Source organism: Lagopus muta, chromosome 4, assembly GCF_023343835.1.
Source record: "Lagopus muta isolate bLagMut1 chromosome 4, bLagMut1 primary, whole genome shotgun sequence".
In the NCBI taxonomy this organism is placed as follows: Eukaryota; Metazoa; Chordata; class Aves; order Galliformes; family Phasianidae; genus Lagopus; species Lagopus muta.
The window spans coordinates 21,204,992-21,221,569 of NC_064436.1; the positions used below are offsets into that span (position 1 = coordinate 21,204,992).

Here is a 16,578-nt window from a genome sequence, read left to right on the forward strand (position 1 = left end):
TCAATGTTAAAAAAACAGCAGAAGTAGTACTGTCACCTATTACAGAATGAACAAGAGCAACAAACTGCATAAAAAAATTTCCTAGATTCAAGATCCTCATACTGAGATATAATCATCTACTCTCAAGAAGTCAGATAAAAGCTGTTTATCTGTATTCCATACATCACACTGCCCATAAACAGTAATGCTTGTTACTGCGTATCTAAAATGTAATACAAACAACTAAAATTGTCAGGTTAGCACCGTGCAATAGTTAGCAGGCATGTATACTAAAGTTAAACTAGTTTTCAATAATATTTGAAATAATTTTATCAAGTACCTAACACAGGGCAACTTATTTAACAACGATTCAGGAGTTTGAAATAAGAGCTGAAAAAATGGGCATTTTTGTGCAGTCCTTGCAATTTCTGCATACGACAGAAAGCTAACTGCCTAGAAGTGAAATACCTCTTTTCCTGAAATACCTCGGAGTTTCAAATCCAGGAGGTCCTCACTGGGCTCACCCGTTCTTAGAAATCCACCCGGTGAGTTACAACGATCTTATATAAGGAAGGTGGATAAAGAATGACAAATTACAAATAATAATAATAATAATAAATAAATCAGTTAATTGTACCTGATTAAACGAGGAAAACTATGATTTAGATTCTGAGTCCATTAAACCAAACTACTCTCGCAAATGGAATCACGGAATTAGTATCAGCAACAGTGAACTCCAATGTGACGCCTGAACTAGTAAATCCAGCATCCCCAAGAAAGACTGCAAAGAGTGTAGCCAGCAAGCACAGAAGCACAGGCTCATGCTGTCTGGAAAGGATTTCTGGAGGTCATCTTGTCCAAACTCACGCTCAAAACAGGGGTAATTAAATCAGGTCTGTGCTGGTAAACAGTTTTAACATCTGAACTAGGAAGCAACAACCAAAGCACTTGCTGGGAATAGTCCCAAGAATACATCCCTAGCTTAAACTGCAGAGCCATGCCCAGGAAAAAAATCACAATGATTATTCCCCAACCCTCCTCATCTTGAGCAGAATATCCTATGGAAGCAACAAGCTGCACTGATCACAGGCACAATGCCTATTCACTACACAATCTCATTGAAGTCACTGGGCCTACTAACTAAACAGATTTAGGAGATTTGCAGAATTAGGCTCAATAACAAACACATCAAAACCACTCTCTTTCCTACTTCTGTCCAGAATTCAGGACACTAAACTGAAAAAAATCTGCACCGCAAAGCAAAATGTTGCTCTTTAACTCACACAATAAACAGCATGATATTTTCAATCTAAGGAGAGAAAATAAAAATAAAAAATAAAAAAAAAAGGATTATTCACTGGTAAAAATATTTAAATAAAATACCATTGCATTTTCAGGTTTATTTGAAAAATAAGGTTTTCAAAAGTAAAATTGAGATGACATTTACTCTCCCCCAGATAAACAGAACTTGATACAAATAACAACCACAGCACAGCAACCAAAGAAAGGTTTCCATCAGGTTAGAAAATACAAAATACTCTGCACAAGATTGCTGAAAGAATTTGAATGAGTGTTGTCATTTTGAGTGAATGAGACTGTAATTTTGGACCTGAAGAATTCTACCTTCTGATGATGACATATAATGGAGAAGGTAGCGGGGAACATCATAACACTCCTCAGGTCTTTTATAAGTGAGTGTTTAAAATCTCTGCCTAATGGAGTTAAAACATCTTGTTAGAAAAAAAAGTGATGTAAAACACTAGAAGATATTAAATTTCTATTATTCTATTACTAATTCTGCTCTGAGTAAGTGAGAGTTGACTTATGCTGCTAATATTAAATTTAGAAATTAAATACATGTCCATATTCTATGCAGCCTAGCTGGAATCCACTAGATTAAACATACTAATTAATTTGGTCATGGTGAGTTTTGTATTATATTTCAGCATTTATTTATGAGGTCCACATACTCAGTTTACTAAATTTAATGACTGCATTGTTCTTAAACATATCATTACAACTGTTAACATTTTTTATCATTACCCTAAGTTAATTACGGAATGATACTAAAGTTAACAGAAGAATAAACAACTACACATTTTTAAGCTACTTGCACATTTCTGAATGTATTTACAACTATTTCATGCAAAGCAGGAGCAGACATTCCATTTTCCTTCTAAGATACTCTTCATTTGAGAAAAAAACGAAAACCGAGCTTCACTGACCACTTATTACTCTCTGGGGTATCACATACTCAGACAAGTTGCTAACTTTCACTGTCTGGGTAAAATATGTGAAAGGTAAAAACATGCCAAAAACATGAGAATTTTGTTAAAAGGTTGTTGTTATTTCAGGTCCTGATAGTACAGAAAACAACTACAAACTTTCAGAGAGACAAGGAACATTTCTACTCCCAGCGCTCATGGAAATGTCACCAAAGACTTTTGAGTTTCAGGGGTTGGCCATTTCACAACATCATGGCCTCAGCCACAAGTAATGTGTTTCTGCAGTTGTCAAACTGGAAAAAGAAATAATTTAAAAAAATCTTCCAATAACATATATAACATATATAAAATATAATTTTGGTCTGTAGTGCTTACCAAGTTAAACAACTGTACTGAATGGTCAACACGTTCAAGTGCACGCACATACATAAAAGCACCAGGAAACCTTCTCCTTCACCTGCCAGCAATTTATATCAAAATTAAATTACTACTTCTGAAGATTTAACAATTACAAATGTTGTGTATTACAACTGCAATCACATAGCAAGACATAAAAAGCTATGAAAGAATCCTTGCTACCACCTATATAGTTATACATGCAACACATAACAGTGGCGTCAAACCACGCTCAAAATAGAAGAGAGAAAGCCGTTGTACTGAAGGACTCCCTTGCCCAAAGACTTAATTTTCCAACGAGCTATGAATGAAAAGAAATGAAATTCAAAGATATGTCTGGAAGCCTATCCCTCTCACTTCTCAAACATAGGCTCGAACACTCCATGCTCCCAAAATGCGTTTCGTTGAACCTCAGTCATTTGTCTTCTGCAATGAGATGAAGAGCAAGCAAGCAGAGTTCAGCAGCTGCCGACTGAGCATCAGGCTTTTGATGACATTTTCTTTCCAATGAAGCAGCACCCAAATGCCCACCACCAGCAGCCCCTTTGTGCCAGCAGCTCAGCCACAGCACCCAGCTTCCCCTCAGCCACCATGGCGTAAGTCCGAGCTTGGCCTACCCACCCAGAAACCCAGGCTGTCCCTTTGGGGAACTGGGCAGCCAGTGAGCACTTGATGCATTCAGTATGAATAAAGGACGTCTTTCCAAGGAAAAACTGATTTAACAACAGGAATTATTTTCTGCCTTGCCAAGATCGCTAACAGGCGGAGTTTTCCCCTTTCAATGGAAAGCACAAAACGTCTGAGAGCCACAGTGCTTTCCAGGGGCACAAAAGCCCCTTCCAATTAGCTGTATATTTTATAACAGGGAAGAGGTAAACTGTTCACAGAGCAGAGGAGTTAAGGAAAATTGAAATTGAAAGGGAAATCTGCCCCGAGTATAGGCCCCGCGCTTGGTCACCTACAAGGTAAATAACAATGTCTCCATTGAAGCTTTGCGTTAGCTGGGCATGTCCTGGCTTCACGCATTTACATGCTGCCATTCATTCAACAAAAGTACTCCGCCTACCCCAGCCTTCTCAGCGCACAGACAGTGGCAGAACTGGCATGAGAATGATTAGCAAAACAATTTGGCTTTGGATTTTCTGCTAGACAACGGTGATACTGTTTACTTTTCTGAAGCTACTCAGAACTCATTAGTCTCATAAGCATTACACCACCAGAAAGAGAGATTTAACTAAATGAACAATTTGCAAAGCTGTGACAAGTAACATCTGATATTTCTGCGCTACAGCCGCGTTGCTGCTCCTGTCACTATCTGACAAGCTTCTCAGGACAAGCTCTGGTCACTCCGCTTCTGTGGCACTACAAGCATGAAGTTTCACTGTGATTTCTATAGAAAGGCCGAATCAAAGAATTACAATGAGAATGGATGAGGCCTTTGAAGGACGCTGCAGGCCTTCATTCGCTAATCTAAAGTAACACTTATTAGTGATGATGATTTCTCCAACCACTGCAGTCACCCACGCCACAACCCAGACAACGCGTACCAAAAGCTTTAAGGACTGAAGAAACTATTGTTGCATTGTGCTAAATGACGTGCTGTTTACATTTTCTTTTTTGCTTCCCTCTAAAAATTCCAACATACAGTTACTATTACAATTCCTGCCAAGAAAAATATTTGAAATCTATATTGCACCAATTTTAGCATTGGCAGGAGATTTCTTAAGACAGCAGAAACTGTCAAGACTCAAGTATGGAAATAAAACACATTCATTCCTTTGTATTTTGGCTTAACTGCTGTCAAAAACACTATTAGAAATTCAACACATTCTTGGAAAATAACACCAACAGCAGTATTGATTTCAATATGACACGTTTCAGGTTTCATATCAACAGAGATTTTACATTAATATTTGTCATTTTCCTGAACATTTTTCTATGCTGGCATGGGTAAAATTAAAGTTGTAATATCTTAAATTTTATAAACTGCCATTTTACACTTCTGTAATTTAGATGCAAAAATACAGCTGTAGAGGTCATGTATGAATTGGGAACTGTGGCTAAACATTAGTATTTTCTATTTAACTTGATAGGCTCGGAAGATGTATTAACTGTTAAAAACAACTCACATCTCTGTATCAAAGGAAATGGACCTCTAAAAGTAATTTCAGGCAAATTTGTGACAGGAAAATCCCTTTTCCTTTCTGTCTGGATGATAAACACTACCATATACATTGCAGCATATTGTAACTTTCCCTCCTGAAGTGGTAATTTCACTGGGAAGCTTAAAATACACATTTGCATGACACTCCAAGGGGGCAAAAAAGGAACAACAACTTGATTTGCTTTTCTTCCCCCACAAGACTATAGTCTGCCTTTATAGAAATATGTACTTCCTCTTGAAATAAATTATTTTAAGAGTAAATGGACAAAATTGGTAAATATGTTTTGCACTATAAATTTCTGCAGCCATTCTAGTGCTTTGACAGGGGCCCAACAAAAACAAACAAACAAAAGAAACCAACAGCAGAAAACACAATCATATATATCCAATTGTAATTCACAGCTAACACAACATTCTTATTTTAAACATTTACCAGAAATGCCCTAAGAAAAATAGAAAACAAAACATGGCAAACTTAACAAAAATAATTTAACATCTTTTCTTATGTTGAAAACTGGTTCTGTTTCCTTTCATATGTGAAGACTGCATTTGCATTCATGTCTACCGTAAAACCCAATTAAAGTTGCTACTACAACTATAACATTCAAGCACTATATGAAGAGATCCTAACACAAAGAGAGCTCAGTCCCCCGCTCCAGCAGAACAGAGCACTCCTGGAACTTCACTGACTTCAGAGGTACATTAACTGGTGCTGAATTTGGTAAGTATTTTCCAATTTCTACTTTAGCATTTCCCTCCTCTATTTTTATTTTTCTACTCATGTTTACAATTAATTTCTTGCAGACACAAACATACGCATCAGGAATCAACAAACCCAAAATGTGCTAGATAAAAGACACAAAATTTAAAATAATTAGGTCAGCTAGCCTTCAACTTCTACTCTGGATATGAATTAGATGAGAAAAGCATATCTACTCCTTTGCAAGACCCATAGCATCACACAGAACAGTTTGTCTTAAATTACTTATATCACTTCCGCATCATCTTTGCAAAAAACATGTTTTACAACAGAAGTGTACTGTAGGATGAATGCCACGCAAACAGAAGTGCACCTAAGAAGGCAGACATGTCTGTGATACAGACTGTGCTAAAATCTTTGTCTTGGAATACGTTCTAAAGATTTCCTTCGCATTAAATCAGCAGCAGCTATTTCTGCTACAGCCTTAAAATGAAACCGTAGTGATACAGCGGCTCTACCACAGCAAAAGACTTAGATAAGTGGTGTGGTGAACTCAGAGATTGCTATTTGTAAATATTTAGTAATTTTATTAGCATCTAATCTGCGTAAGGCTGGAAATATTTCTTCACAGGGCTCCAGCTACAACCTGCCATATACTGTCTACAAGCACATTTAAAGTAGGAGACTCATGTAATTTACTCAATATGCAAACTTATAGAAACTAATGAATACAATTAGCATGAAATACTGAAATAGCTATAACTTACAGTGAAATCTTTATTCTGGTAATATACGCACATGCATAAACCTCTTGAGGACCAGGTTTACTGTTTTACAGGTTTCCCACTTTTTCCCCCTCCCCAAACATTTCCTTTTTTACTCATTTTTTTTCTTTTTTTTTTTTTTAATTATTATTTTTTTTTTAATTAAAAAAAAAAAAAGGGGGGGGGGGGGGGAGGGGGGGTGGATTTTCCTCCCCCTATTCAAAAATTAGTTTTTCCTAAACTTTAAATATACATGCCTTATGCTCATCAGGAACGTGGGGCCATACACCATTGGTTAAGAATGAAATGGTGGTGAAGCAGAGACCAGAAGGTGCAAAGAGAGAGGAACATGCACATATTCCAGCAATTATCAAAACAAGTACCATCTCTGCTGCTTTTAAAAGAGAGAAAAAGAATAAACCAATCTTTCATTACCGGCGCAGGTGTAGGTGCAGTAGAGGCGCACCTTGCTGTCTGGGACTCACCTCCTAAGTTTTGATTCCAAGAGGGAAGCTAATCATTCTCCAAAGAAACATAGCATCCACCCACTGTCTGGCTGCAGCGCTGCACGGAGACGCTCCACGCGTGCAAGCAGCCCAGGCTGCACACGGAGACCAATGCAGCAGATGAAGGAGCTCCACTTGAGGTAGGTGTGCTTCTGGTTTCCAGGAAAGCACATCACTCGGCCCTAATTGCTCTGCGGAGCTTCATTCAGGCCGCAGACTGACCCTGCGCCCAAACTGCTGGAAGCCATAACACTTGTTTTGAAACAAATCACTCCTAAAGATGGAGCAGGCTTGCTATCAATCACTAACAAGTTAATTCTACATAATAAGGCAGGTTTGGATGCAGACTGATACATTGTGAAATGCTCTATCTGAAATTGATTAGAACAGCACTCAAAATGAATGCAGCCCTCCAAACCACTCCTTTGCTCAGAAACATTAATCTCAATTATAAGAAGAGCTTCATAATGGTAATGCTTGGTATGAAAAAAGTATCAAATAAATCAGGTTTTATAAGACACAGCAATTAATCAGCTTTAGAATGAAGAAAAGGAAAGGTTGTTAAAGCGCACGTTTTCACAACAGTACTCTTCAAAGCCTCTGCAACCTCAGAAAATGAAATCACTTTGTGTTTGGTTGGCTTTTTTGAATTGCTGAACTGGCTGGCGGGAGTACATACCCCACCTCGGAGCTCATTTCACCACACACTACAACTCTTCGCAAATCGTACTGCGCTATCATTAAGTGAACACACTCGATTCCAAGACACTCTCAGCAGACAAACAGGGATTATGCGCAAACAAAAAGAACTTACTTCATCCCGAGAAGATCATTAAGTCACACCAAAGCTTCTCACAGAATGCACTAAAATTATCCCCGATAATTTTTTGTGCAGTATCAACTGCAACAACGTGCAGGAGTGTTTTCATGTTTTAAAATGAACGTTATTGCAACAGCTGCTCAAATAGAGCCACTATCAAAGAGTTTGCATGAGTTTGCTCAATAGAGGCAATTATAAAGCTATTCTTAAAAATAAATAAGTAATACCAAGAAAAACGTGACGTAGATTAATCAGATTAATAATCTCTAGTGCATAGCGCCGTAGTTCAAACCCGCCTCTGCAAGTCTTCAAGAAATGCAACACAATTATCCCGCAAAAATACGTTAAGAATTCTGTTTAGGCATTTAGTGTATCCTTCTGCACGCCGCCATGCACTCAGTTCTGGAACAGAAATGCAAGGATCGATGCGCAGCACACCCAACATCACTCTATAACACAGAATGCTCCCAATCTGAAGCCCTACACAGCTCTCTGGAGCTCCCTTTTAAGGCCCCACAAGCAGCACCTGCTCCTCCAAGGTGCTGCTGGGCCTAATCCCAAACAGAGGGGAGCTGACAGCAGTGCCCGCAGCCACCCCTGGGGCTCAGCACCAGCCTCTCTGAGTGCAGCTGGGGCTGGAGGTGCTCAGGATCTCAGCCTTCACCCTGGCAGACCGCAGGGGCAGCAATGAACAGACTTTCCCACTGGTTATTACTGCATTTCTTCATATTTTAGTGGGGTCGTATCAAAACCGAGGGTTTAATTTGTGGATTGATTTGCAACTTTAAATCCAGTTTCTACTACTAAATCCTTTTTCCATTTGAACAGAAAATAATTACTGCTGGCTCAAAGAGATTTGACTGAAGTACCAGTCTTAACTTGCTAACTGGATTAGAGATGTTACTCTGGATTTTTTTTCTCTCCAATAAATATGAAAAGAACCTTCTTAGTGCAGTCAAGTATTTCTCCTACCAAACAATGCCTTTCAGGTCAATGTTTGCTCACATACTCATTCGATTCTACTTTTTAATCAGAGGTATACACCCAATACTTCAGTGCCGATGGTTTTTCCTTCTGCCCTGATCTGTCACACCATTGAAAATATCCCAGCAATCCCCAAAACACTTAAGGCAGGAATTACAATATAAGGGGTTGGGTAAAAAAGAATCTTCTCCTGAAATTGAAGTGATATATTTTCTATATACCTTCATACCTTCTTAGGTCCATTTCTTGCTAACTATTCTTACATTAGAAAGAATTACGCTTTATGAAAATCTTCCCTTATATGCAATTTGAAGCCAATCTCCTGGATATGGAGATACCAATAATTCTGAATAATGCTTACATTATTCCAGAAGGAAAGGGCATCTCAGAAATTTCATCATTTCATCATTAAGTGGTTTACAGTTAACTCTTCTGTATCATAACCGAGCATAGGAGCACAATACTTCTGCATGCTCTTTCCTAGGCTCTTTGCTAAGTTTTAGGACAGAGAAATATTCCTTTAACTCCTCAACACAACGATGCAAAATACTTCATAAGAGGAGGCATACATGCAATAGAACAGGTAGCGGCCACATCGAATTGCACAGGCATCCACCCAGGAGGGCTGGCTGGGAAGGGCACGTCACATTTAGGAAGCATAAAAATAGAGCTGCTAAAGTTGCCTTATTAAAAAAAAAAAAAAAAAAAAAAAAAAAAAAAAAAAAAAGCAAACAACTATTTTTAGCCTGGAAATTTAGATGAGCCCAGAACGATACATCTTACAGAAATAGCTCCTGTTAAAACTTTTAACAGCGTGCGGGCACATAAAAGCGTCTGCGCCTGTGTTTTATCTCGCTACATTACTTTGCTTTAAAGCAACTTCGCAACATAAAACTTTTAAGCCCCACCACCAACGACGCCGCTCCGTATCTCCAAGTTGGGGGAAAACGACCAAACCGAGAAGCCCGGAGCAGCCGGAGCCTCCCGAAGCGGCTTCATCCGCCCCGGACACCCGCGTTCCCTGCGCACGGCGACTCGCCTCTCCCCGAGACATTCAAAGGCGCAGCGCTCCCGCAAGAGCGGCCCCGGCACGCAGCGCCCACAGAGGAGCACGGGGACGGGCAGCCCCACGCACTCGCGCCCGGCTCGCGGGAACTAAGTTACCCGCCCGCCGCAAACTTCCCCGGCGAGCCTCCCACCTCTCCCCGCTCTCGCCAACCAGAAGCGCCGCCGCTTTCAGCCCCCCCCGAGAGCTCAGGAGCCCGGGGAGCAGCGCAGCCCTCTCCCCGCGATCGGCGGGCCCGAGCCGGGCTTTCCTCCACGCCTTCGGCGGAGCCCATCGCCCGGCACCCGCCACCCCCGCCCCGCGCTGCCCCCCGTACCTGCGGCCGCTCCGCCGCGCCTCCTTCACCGCGGCGGCGAACGGGTGCATCAACCGCCGTCGTCCGCGCACGTCGCGAGCCCGAGGGCGGCGGGCGCGAGAGCGACTCCGGAGCAGAGAGCAGCTCTTCCCGCCTGCGCGCCGCGAGCTCGCCGCCTCCGCGCCCGGGCAGCGGCGCGGGGAAGAGCGGCGCTCGGCAGCACTTTGTCAGGCCGGGCGGGCGGGAGCGGAGGGAGGCAGGCGGGGGGAGGGCCGGGGGCCGGCCGGAGGGAGGGCCGCGAGTCACCGCCCGCGCCCCCGCCGCGGGGGCCTGCGCGCCCCGCGGAGCTCCTGCGCCCGCCTCCTCCCGCCGGAGCCGGGCCGCGGGAGGGCAGGGCGAGGGGCCGCGGCGCCGCGCCGGGCGGGGAGGGCCGGGGGCGGAGCCGCGCCCGCACCCACTCGCGGCGTGGCAGAGCTCTGGGGGGGGGGCGGGCGATCCCACGCCGGGCGCGATTGAAACCCGGGGCCGCCCGCCCGCCCGCCACTGATGAGAGGCTCCTCGCGCCCCCCTGGCCCGGTGAGGGCGGCTCGCGGGCCGTCGATTGCAGGCGCTGATGAACTTGCCCGGCTCCATCGCACCTTCCCTCCCGGAGGCCGAGGCAGCGGGCGCGCGCCCGCCTCGTGTCCCCGTCCGCACGCGTGGAAGCACGGCCCGGGGAAGAGAGCCGCGGCCCCGGCCCCCACGACGCCCGGCCCAGGCGGAGCCCGGAGCTGCAGCCGCTCGCCTCCCATCCGCCCGGCGGCCCCCGGCCCGGAGCGGCCCCGTAACTTTTCTCACGCCGGGCGCTCGCATCTGCCCACCTCTCCGAGGCCGGTACCCTGTTCCCGTTGCTCTCCCTTGTCACGTTCCGCCGGTCCCGCAGGGCCGAGCTTTCTGAGTCCTTAACTCAGCCGGGGCCGCGGAGCCCCAAAGGCTCTCGGGCAACCCACGCCCTGAACACCCTCGCCCTGGGACGGCGCCGGCACCCGGGGATAACTACCGGTGTATCACAGACCTCAAACATTAAAGAAATTGCCCAGGTTGCACAGCCCCGTTCTGCAGCGAGGGTGATGGCAAACGTATCCGACACCTCTAAGTGTAATTCATAAGGTTGAGCGCACGGGAAACGCTACGGGTGTTTTCTAACGGAAAAGCGGTGCTACCACAGATTAACTGCTTCGAGTTACAGAGAAGCGCTCTGGGAGAGGGTATTTTTGAAGACACCGACACCAGCGGGGCAGCAGTGCCTCCCCGCCCCGCGCAGGTGGGCCCGGAGCTGCCCCCATCTCCACCTCAAACACCGCGCACAGGGGAGGCTCCCCCCGAGCACAGCTGTGAAGTGCGCGGAACTGTTCAGCGCAAAACGCGGCGGGGAAAGGCAGCACACCCCAGCCCTGCGCTGAGCCACACGCTGTAACTGAAGTCGCAAAGCTTACAAAGTTGCATTTCTGCTAGATTACAGCACATCTTGGAGAGCTACGGCTACACGAGCGGTTTTTTTTCTTTTTTTTTCTTTTCTTTTTTTTCTTTTTTTCTTTTTTTTCTTTTTTTGGCCTTCTAGCACAAAATTGGAAGTTAAATTTTGCAGACGCAAACACGGAGGTGCGTTTTGCACTCGTTTTGCCACTCGCACGACCCAGCTCGATCCGTTCCCTCCGGAACAGAACTTTTCAGCGCCCTGAATACAGACGCTTCAGACGGGTCACTGCGTTCCAAGCAAGAAAACTGCGTCGCTCCTCGCTCGTGCGAAGCCCCCCGCACAAACACGGAATGGCAAACACCTATCCACACACACCAGGTCCGGGCGGTGCGCGGCCGTGCGGAGCGGTGCGGGCAGTCCCGCCCTACGCCACCCATCCCATCTCAAAGAACCGCGCTACCCTTCCTCACTCCTTTCGGCTGCCAATGCGCTTTCTGTCGGGTAGGAAAACACGAAAAGGACACGTGCACGCCCTGGCGACCTGTTTTTTTTTTTGTTTCTCCGTGACTCCCAGGAAGCCTTAGAGAACAGTCAGTGCGAGCGAAGGTGCTGCTCCCGCATTCACCTACCGGGAGCACCAAAATAGGGCCAATTCGGCACGTCCGCGCTCTTTCCAAACTTCTGGAAGTGTTCTGAAAGTGTTCTCTGAACGCGTCCACACGCACCCCCGCTTGGGGTGACGTTCGCACGTCTGAAAATGGCGCGTCCCCAAGCCTCCCCCTTGCCAAACGTTCGTCATCCACAACGAATACAGGGAGAAACTGCCGCCAGCCCTACTGCCGCCTCTCGGGGTGCCAACAGCGAGCTCCCCGCAGTCCGCACCGGGCCGTCCCCGCTCCCCATCCCTCTCGGCCGAGCCCAACGCGCTCCTGGGGCCCCTCACGCACACCGCGCTATCCCCGCGCAGCGCAATGGGACGGAAGGAGGGTGCCAGGCCGTGCGCCCTGCCCTGAGCCCTGCCCCAAATTCCTCTCCGGCACGCAGGGGGTGCTTCGGGCGGAGGCACCTGCCCGGTTTCCCAACAGCGTGTCGGTCTGCCGGGAGCAGAGCGGGAAAGGCGCTGGCTGGAGCGCTGGATTGTGCTAAAATCTTAGAACAAACACTCGAATCTGATCACTGACGAAGCCATAAAATTAAATAGCTGTCTGCAGAGGGAAATATGTCTTAATTACCTTAATTAAAGCAAGATAGGGCCTTACACACATTCATTTTGAAGTCACTAAATGTACTGATTATCATACAAATCAACCTTTAAATGGGGGTCAGGCTTTTCCACTACATTAGTTTGTGTTCCACTGCATAAAACAAAGCTATCTGCGAGGTTGACCCCTTGGCAAAAACGCCACACTTGAGCTGCACCGACTGCTGACCCTCTTCACTGGGCTCCTACAAAAGAACCTGAAGGAGTCTGCATATGATTTGGAATACCGAAATGGCTTTCCTCTGTGGTTAGGACTGCATTAGGAACTACAGGCTGAGCTAAACTCACAGCCTTAAAACCCAGCACATCACTTCAATCACCCTGTGCTCACAAGCAGCAGCCAGCATGAGAGGCCATTACTGCCATCACCATGAGTCAGTACCCGAGGCTGAGAAGATGTAGGGTTGCCTGTACAGCACTTCCCCCCCAGCACATGCTGGAGTGCCCACCCATACACCCCAGGGATGGGAGGAGTGCAGACGCCGACAGAGACTCAGCAGACACGACACAAACCTTATGTGTGCATGCAGAGGTTTCCATAATAGTCACATTTATTCAGAATGTATGATTTCTGTAAGAAGAAAGAGGCCTTGTTTCAAAGAAACCTCATAATTAATTTTTTTTTTTTTTTTCCCCACTTTCTAGCTTTCTGGCTGAAAGAAACATGGAAAAAAAAATCATTGTAACAAATTCCACCAATTAACTGCTCAAACAAAGGAAATCCAGAGAAAAAGATTATTTCAAGGGGGAGGGGGGGGGAGAAGGGGAGAAGAAAGAAACACACAGAATGAGGAAAGCACACACCAAGTGCGCTTTTCCGTTGTCTGTTTCTTTTCTTTTCCCCTCTCCCTGCCATGAACTCCTCCAAGCAGAAGACACCACTAATAAATGCAGCCCGGGAAATGCATGTCTAACTCAAAGCTCTAACGAGGGACAGTGATCTGCTGTTTTGGTTTGGTAACTTGGGTGTTACCTGCACTGTCTGATGCACCTAAAATCAGACTTCATTAAAATATTATTGCATTTAAAACTTCCTTAGACTGTTGCTAGTAAAATGTCGTATTCAAGATGAGTGCTTTCATTCCTGGAAGATAAGAGTTCAGGCAGTATAGTGGTAACAATCTGTGTTTGTTCCTGTCTGCTCAGGAGAACTGTTTCTAATTGATCTGGCATGGAATTTAGTTGGAAATGTGTATGTTGCAACCTAAGCACAGTCCCTGTATGCTTTGTAAAGTGATCACCATATGGGCCTTATTTGAAACATTTGAAGGTTTTAGCCATTAATCTTGGATAAATGGAGCTGTAAATTCAACTCTTGGAGCTGAAAAAAAATATATATATAAGTGTGTGTGTATATTCTTACATGCATCTGTATACAGATGCATCCAGATGTATACATATAGATATATACATATATGCACAAATGTCTGTTTACAGATGCAAACACACGCTGACCATTGCTGTGTATCACAAACACCTGCAAATTATTAATGCACTATTCCCAATTAATGAAGTTATATTTTTGGATAATCATTAGAGCGAAACTAAACGTGGATCTAAAGAAGTTGCTTGTTTCTCAGAGACATCTCCAATAGTTGCCATTTTTATACTCGAGGGTATTTTTGTATTTTTTAGAGGAGAAAACATGCTTAGGTCTATTTTCACATAACAGACTATTTTTCCCCCCTTTCCTGATGTCACAGAGATGTTTTTTAAGAAAGCCCTGATAAACTAACGGCAAAGCTGCCTGAAAACTTTTGGGAGATAAGGGCCAACTGGATTTTTCCAATTGCGGAGCCAACGATCAATTTTTAACCCTCTGAACTCTGCCTGGTGATGTCTTGCCCAGAGCGCAAAAGGAACAGCTCGGCTTTGTGGCAGGTAACAGCACTAAGTTATGAATGCTGATGGCCTTCTTGTACAGCCTTAAATTACACTGAAAAAGATACAGTTTCTTTAATTAAAAAAGCTGCACCGAACTAATCCCTCCAGCTGAAAAAAGAAAAGTTTTAAGCAATCTCTTTCTGCTCTGGGAGAGAAAAGCAGACAATACCATAACAGATCAGAAACATAAGCTATAGTGTGCAGCCAGGAGCACAGCAGGGAACTGAATACTGCTCCGACTGTGTCATTTTTTAATCCCCCATCCCAGTTTTCCCCGTCTGACCTCATGCTGAGATGAAGTTATCACAGAAGACAGCTTTACTCTCACCAATGAATCCAACCCTGGATCTGTATTATCCTCAGCAGATCAAAACACCGCTTTCATCAAATAGCATTATCTGCATAAAAGGCATGCAATTGCCCGATAATTTCACCCAAACTACGCTATTCATTTAAAGGACAAGAAGAGAAATGTAATTCATTCCTTTTTTCCCCCTGGAAAAGCTAACTTATACTTCACTCATGGGAACTTTTCTTTTTTTAACACAAGATCTCAAGAAGAGGTCCATTAAAAGTTTCCCCCTGGTTTACAATTAATTGTTAGAGTACCCCTGCGCAGCTTGAGTGACATAAGTGTAGTTATGCAGAAAACTGGCAGTGAGAATGCACAAAGCTTGCTGTAGCCATGATTCTGATTCCATTAGCCATGGTTCTGCCAACCCCAATAATCAAATCATATGTGGCATAATTGTAGAAGCCTAAGAATAAATAGTGGCTGAGGATATTTACAGGGAAATTGGGTGATACGGTCTTTCCCGCAAATAGAAAATTTCACTCTAATCACTTTGCCCTAGCAGAGAAAAGCTGCACCACGAGATTCCAAAATATCTTTCCTAATGTATGTGTTGTTAATAACAAATACGCATTTATATTAAAGACTCATACTGGTGCCTTGTCTTCCAGAAACGAAAGCAGGCAATGCTGTGGCTCATTGGTTTTATTGATACATACAGCAAACGGCAAAGTCATGACGGAGGTGAGCAGAATCTTCTAACTGAGTGCCATTGCAGAAGCTAGGGTATTTTGAGTAAAGCACACACTCCACAAAAAAAAAAAAAAAAAAAAAAAAAAAAAATTATATATATATATATATAATATAAATATATATATATATTATATATCTATATAAAGTACTCATAACAGCTTATGCGTATCTCATGCTCCTTCTATAAGAAAATCATAAATTACTTTTCAAAATTTGGTTTGCTTCTATCTGCATGAGGGTTAAGAATACTTTTCCTGTGTTTGTGTACTCTCTAAGTGCATGGTAAGCAGCATTCCTGGTTTCTTATAAGCAGCGTGGCAGTCAGAGCCAGCAGCAAGAGTTGGTTTCTATCTGACATAAGGAGCTCTCCTTCTGACAGTTACAAGGGCCTTGGCATGCAATAGGATTGCAAACGCTAAACTAAGTACTTGTCCTGCCCTAAATATTGCCTACTCCATACAATACTCTGCCAGTTACTTTCTGTAGGACCACAGGATAGGTACTGTTCTCTGTTCAGAAGACAGAGCTTTATTTCCAGCATGTCTTTGATACTTTTTAAAAGAGCAGCTCTTTGAAGTGGCTCAGAGGTTTGCAATCACAGAATTTGTCTCAGAAGAGCTGGATCAGTAAGTCTAACAAAGGTTTGTGCTACATTCACCATGGGGCTACAGCCTCTGTGTACACACACACATGCTTCGGAACTTCATATTACAGAAATACTGGTTTAACTCACAACGTTCTTGGATCTTTCCAGCCTCAAGATGGAGTGCTTGTTTCCACCAGTTTCACAAAAACTTTGGATATTCCAATGCTTCTTTATGAAATTGAAGTGAGTAAACAGATATATTCACCTTTCCTGGCAAGTGACATTTTCATTTTTTATGGAAACGTTTCCCTGACATACCTGGTGGAGGAGCCTAAGGAAGGGACATTGTATTTGGAAGCTTGATTCATATTTCCCATGACAGCAGATAATCAAAGAATATAACTGCTTTCTACCATCCCTGCTTCTTTTGTATTCTCAGAAGAT

General features: G+C 44.0%; 1 protein-coding gene across 4 annotated transcripts in view; it reads right to left on the reverse strand.

Moving 5' to 3' along the window:
- The window catches only part of TENM3 (teneurin transmembrane protein 3), a 1,260,835-nt gene that overhangs the window by 390,434 nt on the left and 853,823 nt on the right, over window positions 1-16,578 (reverse strand). For 2 of the 4 annotated variants that reach the window (XM_048943306.1, XM_048943304.1), the window contains exon 1: window positions 9,921-10,120. The exons of the other annotated variants lie outside the window; for them this stretch is intronic. The gene's annotated coding sequence lies outside the window, so the exon portion shown is untranslated. Of the gene's footprint in view, window positions 1-9,920; window positions 10,121-16,578 lie in introns of those variants that run through there. 4 annotated transcript variants of the gene reach the window in all.